Raw genomic sequence first — 12,537 nt, forward strand, 5'->3', positions numbered from 1 at the left:
ATCCAAGATCACATTGAGCCTTTAGGAAAAGCCAATACTATCAAGGAGGGATGAGGTGTTGCTTAATGAGCCTCTTGCTTCATGTGCTCAGTGATATGCTCCAAAACCCTCAACTACTTTTCCATATCCATATATGACCTAAACCCTAAGCCAAACTCGGTCCTAGCGATTCTTCCTATCCGGCGCCACCGAGTTTCACTTGTCATAAGCCACTGCCAAACCCTAGCAATTCGGTTCTACCGATAGGGATCTCGGTCTCACTGAGATGGGATTGCAAACTCTCTGTTTCCCTTTCGTAACTTTTTGGTCTCACCGAAAGAGCGAATCGGTCCCACCGAGATTGCAATGTAAATTCAGCGTTTCCCCTTTGTAACTTTTCGGTCTCACTGAAAGAGCAAATCGGTCCCACCGAGTTTGCCTGACCAACTCTCTGGTTAGCTAATTACCAAATTCGGTCTCACCGAGTTTGTGTAATCGGTCTCACCGAGATTACGTTATGCCCAAACCCTAACCATATCGGTCCTACCGAGTTGCATGTCAGTCCCACCGAAAATCTCTAACGGTCACTAGGTTTACATCTTCGGTTCGACCGAGTTTGTTGATTCGGTCCCACCGAGATTGGAAAACTGTGTGTAACGGTTGGATTTTGTGTGGAGGCTATATATATCCCTCCACCTCCTCTTCATTCGATGAGAGAGCCATCAGAACACATACACCATTCCAACTCACATGTCCTGAGAGAGAACCACCTACTCATGTGTTGAGACCAACAAATTCCATTCCTGCCATATGAATCTTGATCTCTAGCCTCTCCAAGTTGCTTTCCACTCAAATCTTCTTTCCACAAAATCCAAATCCTATGAGAGAGAGTTGAGTGTTGGGGAGACTATCATTTGAAGCACAAGAGCAAGGAGTTCATTACCTACACACCATTTGTTACTTCTTGGAGAGTGGTGTCTCCTAGATTGGCTAGGTGTCACTTGGGAGCCTCTGACAAGATTGTGGAGTTGAACCAAGGAGTTTGTAAGGGCAAGGAGATCGCCTACTTCGTGAAGATCTACCGCTAGTGAGGCAAGTCCTGTGTGGGCGATGGCCATGGTGGGATAGACAAGGTTGCTTCTTCGTGGACCCTTTGTGGGTGGTTGCTTCTTCATGGACCCTTCGTGGGTGGAGCCCTGTGTGGACTCGCGCAACCGTTACCCTTTGTGGGTGGAGCCCTATGTGGACTCTTGCAACCGTTACCCTTTGTGGGTTGAAGTCTCCATCAACGTGGATGTAGGATAGCACCACCTATCCGAACCACGGGAAAAACATCCGTGTCTCCAATTGCGTTTGAATTCTCCAAACCCTTCCCTTTACATTCTTGCAAGTTGCATGCTTTACTTTCCGCTGCCAATATACTCTTTGCATGCTTGCTTGAATTGTGTGATGATTGCTTGACTTGTCCTAAAATAGCTAAAATCTGCCAAGAACTAAAATTGGGAAAAGGTTAAGTTTTTATTTGGTCAAGTAGTCTAATCACCCCCCCTCTAGACATACTTTCGATCCTACAAGTGGTATCAGAGCTTTGGTCTCCATTTGCTTTGATCTCCATAGCTTTGGTGGTCATAGCCTTGGTTTCACAACCTAGGAGAGTATGGCGTCTAGCGAGGGAAATTACCACCGTAGAGGTCCCTACTTTGATGGTACTAATTTTGCTAGTTGGAAGCATAAAATGAAAATGCATATTCTTGGACATAACCCCGCCGTTTGGGCTATTGTGTGTGTTGGTTTGCAAGGTGACTTCTTTGATGGGAGAGAACCAAACCGTGAAGCTACCGCGGATGAGTTGAAGATGTTGCAATACAATGCTCAAGCTTCTGATATTCTCTTCAACGGATTGTGCCCCGAAGAATTCAACAAAATCAGCCGTCTTGAGAATGCGAAGGAAATTTGGGACACTTTGATTGATATGCACGAAGGTACCGACTCCGTCAAGGAATCCAAGTTGGATGTGCTTCAAAGCCAACTTGACAAGTTCAGGATGAAGAATGGTGAAGGTGTCGCTGAAATGTACTCTAGGCTTGCTCCCATCACAAATGAGATTGCCGGCTTAGGAAGTGAAGAGATGACCGACAGATTCATCATTAAGAAGATTCTAAGAGCCTTGGATGGAAAATATGATACCGTGTGCACATTGATCCAAATGATGCCCAATTACAAAGATCTCAAGCCAACGGAGGTGATTGGAAGAATTGTTGCTCATGAGATGTCACTTAAGGATAAAGAGGAACTTCACAACAAATCAAGTGGTGCCTATAAAGCCTCATGTGAAGCCCCTACATCATCAAGTGAGAAACAAGACTTCAATGAAGAATTGAGCTTAATGGTGAAGAACTTCAACAAGTTCTACAAGAGTAGAGCAAAGATAAAAGCTTCAAGTCAAGGTCCTACAATGACAAAAGATCTTCTAGTCGAGAGCGAAACTGCTACAGTTGTGGAAGACCCGGACACTATTCCAATGAGTGTACGGCTCCCTACAAGAGAAGAGAAGATTCTCCAAAAAGAAGAAGCAAAGAATCACCACCAAGAGAGAGGAGGAGTAAAGATGATCGTTATGAACGAAGATACTCACGGAGAAGCAAGGATTCGGAAAGGAAGGAAAAATCATCGAGGAGCTACACAAGATGAAGACATCAAGCTCATGTTGGTGAATGGGTATCCGGCTCCGACTCTGACAGCCACTCCGAGAGAAGTTATCACTCCGACTCCGAAGATACTCAAGATGAAGGTGTTGCCGGTCTAGCACTTGTGTCAACCAACTCCTACGACATATTTGACTCACCAAATGAAGGAATTGGAAGATGCTTCATGGCCAAAGGTCCTAAGGTAACACACCCCGAGTATGTTGATTTCAATAGTGATGAAGATGACTTGTTAGGTGATGATTTGCTTGTTGACAACTCTAGTGATGAATACTATGATGAAACGTCAATTAAACATGCTAATCAAGATAAAACGAATGACAATGATAAGGAGAAGATTGAGGCTCTAACTAAAGAACTAAACACTCTTAAGTTAGCTCATGAAACCATCTTCGAAGATCATCGAGAACTTTTAAGAGCTCATGAGAAATTACGCTTTGAAAAGCTCAATCTTGAGCAAGAGCATGAGTTCTTAAAAGCAATCAATAATGATCTCCGCAAGAAAAGCTCTTCTCACATTGCCAAGCGTTTACTCTTATCCACTTACATGCCTCAAGTCAAGTCTAGTAACAAGAACAAGAAAGATTCTTCCTCTAGTAGTAACAATGATCATGCTAAATCCAATATTGTTGCTTCTAGTAGTTCTCTTGATTCCACTAATGATTCTCTTAGCCAAGTTACACTTGAGCAAGAAAATAGCTTATTGAAGGGAATTATAGAGAAAGGAGTGTATAAAAGCCTTGCCGGGAGTAAGCAATTCGAGGAAATTGTGCGCAAGCAAGGAATGCACCGGAAGAATCAAGGTGTTGGTTTTGAATGAAAGTTCAATGCCAATGGAGTTGAGTGGGAAGAAGATCAATACCCCAAGACGAAGTTTGTTCCTCAACAAGAGAAGTATGATACTTCTTTCAACGGGACACAAGCTCAAGATGATCTTCCACCACAAGACTACAAGCAAAAAGGCAAGGACAAGCTTCAAGAGGAAATTGATGCATTTGAAGAAGCTCCTAAGACCTTAGTCAAGTGGATTCCCAAGACTACTTCAAGTTCCACTTCATCAAGTACGACTACAACTCCAAGGATTCCCATCAAGATGGTGTGGATCCAAAAGAAGAAGAACTAGAGAGTTCTTGAGGGTGACTCCGCCAACATACTTCACTCTTATCATTTTGGCAAGAACAAGTGCAATCAACTTCCACATCTTGCACTAGTTCAAGGAGTCACAAACCCTCTTGTTGGTAAGACAAGGGACAAGGTAACCTAAAATTTTTCATGGACATCATCTTGTGTGTGCATCACTCTATGTCTATGGATATACTTGTTTGTTCCTTGTGGTACTAACCCATGTAGGTATTGAAAGTACAATTCACTCAAATGGATAGCTCCAAGTGATCTACATCAACATTGAGCATCCACATCTTCAACATCTACATGAAGTCATCATCGACAAAACCCAAGGTTAGTTCATCCCTCTTAGGGGGGATATCACATCTAGGGGGAGCTTTACTCTAAGACTTGAGCTAAAGCAACTCTAAAGATGTGAACACAACAATGCTTTATGTAAAAGTGGTAACCCCACTTGAGCTTAAACGATGAGTATGACCTATGATCAAGTGTTCTCACTTGACTCCTAAGTCAATATACTCATATATAGATGACCTTGCCATCACAAATTGCTTGATAGATGCTAGAATTGGTTGTGCATGCCTTGCCACATATTTCATTTGCCATCTTATTGTGTGAGCATGCTGGTTGCATATTTTACTCATTCGAGGACATCCACTTGTTGTTTTGATTGTTTGGTTTTATTTTCTTTTGCCAAGTGGATGGACAAGAATGCCTAAGTACCTCCTCTAGCTATCTATGCTTTTCTCGTCTCAAACTCTATTCATGCTGCATCACAAAATTTGATCAAGTCAGATTCGAACCACTCTGTGTGAGGAGCGCTCGGAGTCCCCGATTCGTCATAGACTTAAACTTCCAAAACCTCTTTATGATTCTCGGTCTGACCGATACCCCACTTTCGGTCCTACCGAGATCATTAAGTTGATCTAGGTTTTCGATCTCGGTGCAACCGATTTGAACATTTCGGTCCCACCGAGTTTCAGTAACTGCATGCAGTTATGAATCTCGGTGCCACCGAGTTGTTCCACTCGGTCACACCGACAGGGTCGGGCTATATATAGTCACGGGCAAAATTTGGAAATTTCTCCGAACCCCTTCGCCCGCGCGATAGCCTGCTCTACCAACGTGGTCTCCGGATCGTCTCCTCGCCGCCAGCCGCCTCCAGTCGCTGGTCTCCGTCGCCGTCAACGGGAATTCTGCCCCGCCGTTGCCGCCGTAGCGAGTCTCCGCCGAACTAGGGTATGGACTCGATCACAGTGCTATTCCCCGTCCGATTCCTAGCACATTGTGTTCTTCATGATTCTTGCCACGATTGAAACACTCCTATCCAGTCAATACGCCCGTAGATTAGCTTTGATTCGAAAATTTTAGGGTAAGGTTTCCGCCGAAACCATCTCGGACCCACCGAGTTGAAAAACTCGGTCCCACCGATTTGGCTTATGCCATTGCACAAGTGAGACTCGGTCTGACCGAGAATTACTTATCGGTGTGACCGATTTTGGAACTCTGTGAAACCCTAGCAGTCTCGGTGCCACCGAACTGTGACTCGGTCCTACCGAGTTCACTAGTTTAGGTTCCAAAACTGCTTCGGTATCACCGAGTTTGAAAATCGGTAGATCCGAGATGATTTCAGTGGGAAACTAAAACTAAGTTGTTGGATCATTCTTTTTGCAAAAATCTCTGCATTTTGTGATGCTCATCTTTTCTACCTCATCTATAAACTGTTCACAGGGTCAGAAGTCAGAGCTTGCAGCATGTCTGATCAAAGTGACAGCCAGAACATGTCAGAGCAGCAGGTGCACATGAGTGAGGGCACTAGTCCCTCCAGCTCTTCAGATGAGGGCAGCAGGAGCACCCCTAGCAACTTGCCAAAAGCTGCCACCAGACAGAAGAAGAAGAGAACTTCAGACTCCGAAGATGAAGATTATGTGGTAGAGGAAGAGGCCACATCAAAGAGAGTCGAGCTAGCTCAAGGCACAAAGCCAGGGCTGAAAATCAAAAGGCCAGCAGGCAGGCAGCCCATGTCAAAGGCAAGAGCTTCAACTGAGAAGCCTGCACCCAAAGAGCCAGTTGCTGCTGAGGGAAAGAAAAGAAAGAAAAGGCTCAAGAAGACCGTAGCCAAAGTGCTAGGAAAGGCTTCCATCATGGAAGAGGAAGAGGAAGAGGAAGAAGAGGTAGCTGCACCAGCACCCAAGGCACCCAAGCTGATGGGTGATGCCGTAAGATCAGGAGCTACTGCATCTAAGCCCAAAGCTGCCTCCAAGCCAAAACCAAAGAGGAATACAAGGAGCATTCCTGCAGCTGAGAAGAACAAGGCCCCAGTGCCTGAGACTGTTGCTGAAGAAGAGGATGAAGAGCAAGTTCTGAGAAAGCTCAAGCCCAAGATCCCAGACCACAACGATGCGCATCCTGTGGCTGAGGACATGAAGCTCAGGAGAGATTCAGGGCTGAGGAAGTGGAGAGAAGCAGACCCGTATGCTTCAAGGAGAAGGACTGCTGTTGACTACAGGTTCCACACTAAGGAACAGCAGGACTTCTATGAGACAGTACTGCTTGATAAGAAGCCGATAGTCTGTGATATGAGATGGGTTGACTGGCAGTACATCAAGGACAATGAGGAGCTTATAATGCAGTTCTACTCCATAGCACATTTTTATTCAGATAGGAGGATCACATGGATGTCTGAGGGTACAAGGTACCAATCCACAGTTGCTGAGTGGGCACAGATCATTAATGCCCCAGAGGAGCATGATGATGATTTGGACATATATGCCAAGAAGAAGATGCACCATAACTCTATGTCCAATATGTACAAGGAAATTCCAAATGAAGCACTTGACACATTCAAATTTGGGTCTGTGCATTACCTTCTGTCAGGGCTACCAATTATCAATTGGATCTTGAGGCACACCTTATTGCCCAAGTCTGGAGATCACAAGATGATCAGAGGCCATGCTATCAACTTGCTACATGTATTTGATGTGCCTCAGAAGTTCAAGGTGATGAGCCTCATAGTGGAAACTATCAAAAGGACTACAGCAGATCAGAAGAGGAGTTGCGGATATGCCCCTCAGATCCAGGAGCTCATTAACTCCAAGATGGGCACGGGCATATATTTATTGGACAAGGAACACCTGCCCATCCGTCCAGATTTTGAGGACAATCAAGTTGTCATGACTGAGAACGAGCCATCATCTGCCCAAGCATACGCAAAGGAGGAGAAGGCAAGGAAGGAGAAAGCTGCCAAGATGCCAACTCAAGAGGAGGCATCTGAGTATTTCTTGAAGACCAAACAAGAGCAGCTTGGTTACCTGATTGCATCCACCCTGCGGATTGAGCAAGGACTAGCCACCCTAACTCAAAACCAGGCAAGCCTAGAGAGAATCATGGAACAAAAGTTCTATGACTTGGATGTCAAGGTAACGGAGATTCAGTCTGCAGTGGAGCAGCTCCAAGATGATATGCAGGAGAGGAGAGGCAAAAATACCACTCATGCCTTTGCCAGAGTGCCACGAGGTCCGAGGTCGTCTACCGTGCCAGTTGCTGACACAAGAGCCACCACCTCAGCACCAGCTACAGCCTCAGTTCCACCAACTCCAGCATCTACTTCAGCTCCAACTCCAGCGTCTACTTCAGCGTCTACAGAAGCCTTCGTCCTTGGAGTGATCCGGACTCCACCACCACCAGAAGATCAAGCCTGAGCATCGATCTAGTACTATGCATTTTCTAGGAACTTTTTGGTAACTTGTTGCCAAAGGGGGAGAAAAATGTATAGATCATAGGCTTCGAGAGAGAGAGTGTTTCTTTTCTCTCTTGCTTTATTTGGTGGTTTTTCAAACTTGTTTGCTTTTGAGTGCTTGAGATACTACGTCATTATTTGTGAGACATTGATGATCATGTGTTTGATCATAAGCTACACTTAATGCTTGCTTAATGCTATTATCTTATCTATCTTATGTGATCTTTCACTATTCTTGGTGATGAGTGCATGTATTTCATTCTTATCATTTTAAGCGCTCCACCAAGATGTATGTGACATGGAAGATTAACCCATGACTCTAACTCCTTGTGCATTTGCAGTCCAAAGCAAATTTTAAATATGCACAAATTTAGGGGGAGCTCTTACTTATCACATACTTCTCAAAGCGACGATATATTTCATGCTTATTATCATTTGTCGAAGCTTTGATCTATATGTTGTCATCAATTACCAAAAAGGGGGAGATTGAAAGTGCAACTATCCCTAGGTGTTTTGGTAATTCATAACAACATATAGCTCATTGAGCTAATGCTATTCCAAGATGATTATTTCAGGAAAGCTCAATGATTGGCATGGCATGGATGTGAAAGTGGAACCCTCAAAATGCTAAGGAAAAAGGATTGGCTCAAGCTCAAAAGCTCAAGACTCTTCATTTTAGTGATCCAAGATCACATTAAGTCTTTAGGAAAAGCCAATACTATCAAGGAGGGATGAGGTGTTGCTTAATGAGCCTCTTGCTTCATGTGCTCAGTGATATGCTCCAAAACCCTCAACTACTTTTCCATATCCATATATGACCTAAACCCTAAGCCAAACTCGGTCCTAGCAATTCTTCCTATCCAGCGCCACCGAGTTTCACTTGTCATAAGCCACTGCCAAACCCTAGCAATTCAGTTCTACCGATAGGGATCTCGGTCTCACCGAGATGGGATTGCAAACTCTCTGTTTCCCTTTCGTAACTTTTCGGTCTCACCGAAAGAGCGAATCGGTCCCACCGAGATTGCAATGTAAATTCAGTGTTTCCCCTTTGTAACTTTTCGGTCTCACCGAAAGAGCAAATCGGTCCCACCGAGTTTGCCTGACCAACTCTCTGGTTTGCTAATTACCAAATTCGGTCTCACTGAGTTTGTGTAATAGGTCTCACCGAGATTACGTTATGCCCAAACCCTAACCATATCGGTCCTACCGAGTTGCATGTCAGTCCCACCGAAAATATCTAACGGTCACTAGGTTTACATCTTCGGTTCGACCGAGTTTGTTGATTCGGTCCCACCGAGATTGGAAAACTGTGTGTAACGGTTGGATTTTGTGTGGAGGCTATATATATCCCTCCACCTCCTCTTCATTCGATGAGAGAGCCATCAGAACACATACACCATTCCAACTCACATGTTCTGAGAGAGAACCACCTACTCATGTGTTGAGACCAACAAATTCCATTCCTACCATATGAATCTTGATCTCTAGCCTCTCCAAGTTGCTTTCCACTCAAATCTTCTTTCCACAAAATCCAAATCCTATGAGAGAGAGTTGAGTGTTGGGGAGACTATCATTTGAAGCACAAGAGCAAGGAGTTCATTACCTACACACCATTTGTTACTTCTTGGAGAGTGGTGTCTCCTAGATTGGCTAGGTGTCACTTGGGAGCCTCCGACAAGATTGTGGAGTTGAACCAAGGAGTTTGTAAGGGCAAGGAGATCGCCTACTTCGTGAAGATCTACCGCTAGTGAGGCAAGTCCTATGTGGGCGATGGCCATGGTGGGATAGACAAGGTTGCTTCTTCGTGGACCCTTTGTGGGTGGTTGCTTCTTCGTGGACCCTTCGTGGGTGGAGCCCTGTGTGGACTCGCGCAACCGTTACCCTTTGTGGGTGGAGCCCTGTGTGGACTCTCGCAACCGTTACCCTTTGTGGGTTGAAGTCTCCATCAACGTGGATGTAGGATAGCACCACCTATCCGAACCACGGGAAAAACATCCGTGTCTCCAATTGCGTTTGAATTCTCCAAACCCTTCCCTTTACATTCTTGCAAGTTGCATGCTTTACTTTCCGCTGCCAATATACTCTTTGCATGCTTGCTTGAATTGTGTGATGATTGCTTGACTTGTCCTAAAATAGCTAAAATCTGCCAAGAACTAAAATTGGGAAAAGGTTAAGTTTTTATTTGGTCAAGTAGTCTAGTCACCCCCCCTCTAGACATACTTTCGATCCTACAGGGAGCGAGCTGGGCGTAGGCGCCCACGGAGCCGACTTGGCTGCAAAGATCACCTCCTCCTGAGGTCGGTCCCCCGAGCCTCGCGAAGAATACTAGGCCGGAGAAGCACGAGCGCTGCCGCCCTTTCCCGCCAGGGGAGGTGCGGCTACGGCAGGTTGCTGGATTTCGGAGGACGTAGCCTCCCCTTCCCTCTTCCTCTTCACCGCAGACGTTGGCTTGATGGCACAACAGAAAAACATCAAGAAGCAGCAGCCGGAGCAGGAACAAGTCGGGATAAGGGCACTTACTGATCCACCGCGGCATAATTCCTCTGCCTCTTCTGGAGCACCAAGCCTAAGGGCTTCACAGCCCGAGGCGCAAGCGTACGGGCTCCAGGAGCGGACGAGGGAGCAGCAGATGAGCCGGTGGCAGCACCTCGCGGCGTCGGAGCAGAAGCATCACCTCGGGAGATCAACCCCGACCTTGGCTTCGTTTGGGGGCTGACCCTGGACCTCGTGGTGATCCCGGCGGCGGGTAGGACCTCCCTCACTAGGTGGTCGTCAGCATCATCGTCGTCAGGCAAGGCGCGGAGGAGATCAGCCTTGCACGGAGGGGAGGTCTCCCCTGACCCCTCAGGGGTCGCCTCCGAGTCCAGCTCCTCCTCCCCACCGGAGTCGCCGGAAGACACCAGCACCGGAGTCGTCACCACCGGGGCCTCGGAGGGTGCCGGCGGTACCAGCCCGCGCCCGTCGAAGGTGGGCATGGCGGCAGCAACCTTCACCCCATCTGGGCGGCGGTACAAGGGGACAAAGGTGTCCGGCAGATACCCCTGGTCGTCCCCGACCAAGAGACGGAGAGCACTGGCCAGCTCCTTGTCAGACAGGGCCTCCGGACGCAGGCGGAGGTCGTCTTCCTCGTCCCTGAGCTTCCACAAGGGGTGCGAGCGTGCCTTGAGCGGGGCCACGCACTGCGGCACGAATTCGTTGACGATCATGGCCCCCGTCAGCTTCACCGCCTTTGGGTCGTCAGGCTTTAGATGTGCGGTCATCTTCTCCAGCACCTGCTCCGCCCGGGCGTCTGTAAGCCTTGCACGAAGCCACCCATCATGAGGCGTGGGCATCCCCGTCAACAGAGTCAGCCGAGGGTGGACACACTTGGCGTCCATGAGGACCCACTTGCTCCTGAAGTTGTCGGCCTTCTTCCCGGCCTTCGAGATCGCCTTGGTCTTGTTGGCCGCAACGAAGTTGGCGCATCCCGAGCAATGGTCGTCCCTGAGCCATAGGAAGAAGAAGTTGCGCAGCAGCGCCATGGACGACATCACCCCAACGTACGCCTCGCAGTAGAAGGCGAAGATCGACAGGAGGAGGACGGAGTTGGGATGAATATGGAGGGCGTGCAGCTTGTAGTGGCTGAGGACAGCGTAGAAGAAATTGGAGAAGGCGGGAAACAGACCTGCGACAACACTGCTCATGAATAAGGGATAGAAGGTGCTGCCTGAGGCCTCTGGTTCGGCGGAGCCGGACCGAAGCATGGTCTTTCTCTTCTCGTCGCCACTCTCCGCCATCATCAGGAGCGTGGCGGCGAGGTTCTTCTCTAACACGCTAGGCGCGTTCAGAGCTGACTCGTACCAGGAGGGCGGAAGAGCGGCCTTCGTCTTGCTGGGCGTGATGTCTACTACGCAACCTTCTTCTTGTAGACGTTGTTGGGCCTCCAAGTGCAGAGGTTTGTAGGACAGTAGCAAATTTCCCTCAAGTGGATGACCTAAGGTTTATCAATCCGTGGGAGGCGTAGGATGAAGATGGTCTCTCTCAAGCAACCCTGCAACCAAAAAACAAAGAGTCTCTTGTGTCCCCAACACACCCAATACAATGGTAAATTGTATAGGTGCACTAGTTCAGCAAAGAGATGGTGATACCAGTGCAATATGGATGGTAGATATAGTTTTTTGTAATCTGAAAATATAAAAACAGCAAGGTAACCAATGATAAAAGTGAGCACAAACGGTATTGCAATGCTAGGAAACAAGGCCTAGGGTTCATACTTTCACTAGTGCAAGTTCTCTCAACAATAATAACATAATTGGATCATATAACTATCCCTCAACATGCAACAAAGAGTCACTCCAAAGTCACTAATAGCAGAGAACAAACGAAGAGATTATGGTAGGGTACGAAACCACCTCAAAGTTATTCTTTCCAATCAATCCATTGGGCTATTCCTATGAGTGTCACAAACAGCCCTAGAGTTCGTACTAGAATAACACCTTAAGACACAAATCAACCAAAACCTTAATGTCACCTAGATACTCCAATGTCACCTCAAGTATCCATGGGTATGATTATACGATATGCATCACACAATCTCAGATTCATCTATTCAACCAACACATAGAACCTCAAAGAGCGCCCCAAGTTTCTACCGGAGAATCAAGACGAAAACATGTGCCAACCCCTATGCATAGTTTCATGGGCGGAACCCGCAAGTTGATCACCAAAACATACATCAAGTGAATCACGTGATATCTCATTGTCACCACAGACACGCACGGCAAGGCATACATCAAGTGTTCTCAAATCATTAAAGACTCAATCCGATAAGATAACTTCAAAGGGAAAACTCAATCCATTACAAGAGAGTAGAGGGGGAGAAGCAACATAAGATCCAACTATAATAACAAAGCTCACGATACATCAAGATCGTGCCAAATCAAGAACATGAGAGAGAGAGAGAGATCAAACACATAGCTACTGGTACATACCCTCAGCCCCGAGGGTGAA

The sequence above is a fragment of the Triticum urartu genome, chromosome 2A (genome assembly GCF_056163025.1).
Source record: "Triticum urartu cultivar PI428250 chromosome 2A, HENAU_Tu73, whole genome shotgun sequence".
NCBI classification, from domain to species: Eukaryota; Viridiplantae; Streptophyta; class Magnoliopsida; order Poales; family Poaceae; genus Triticum; species Triticum urartu.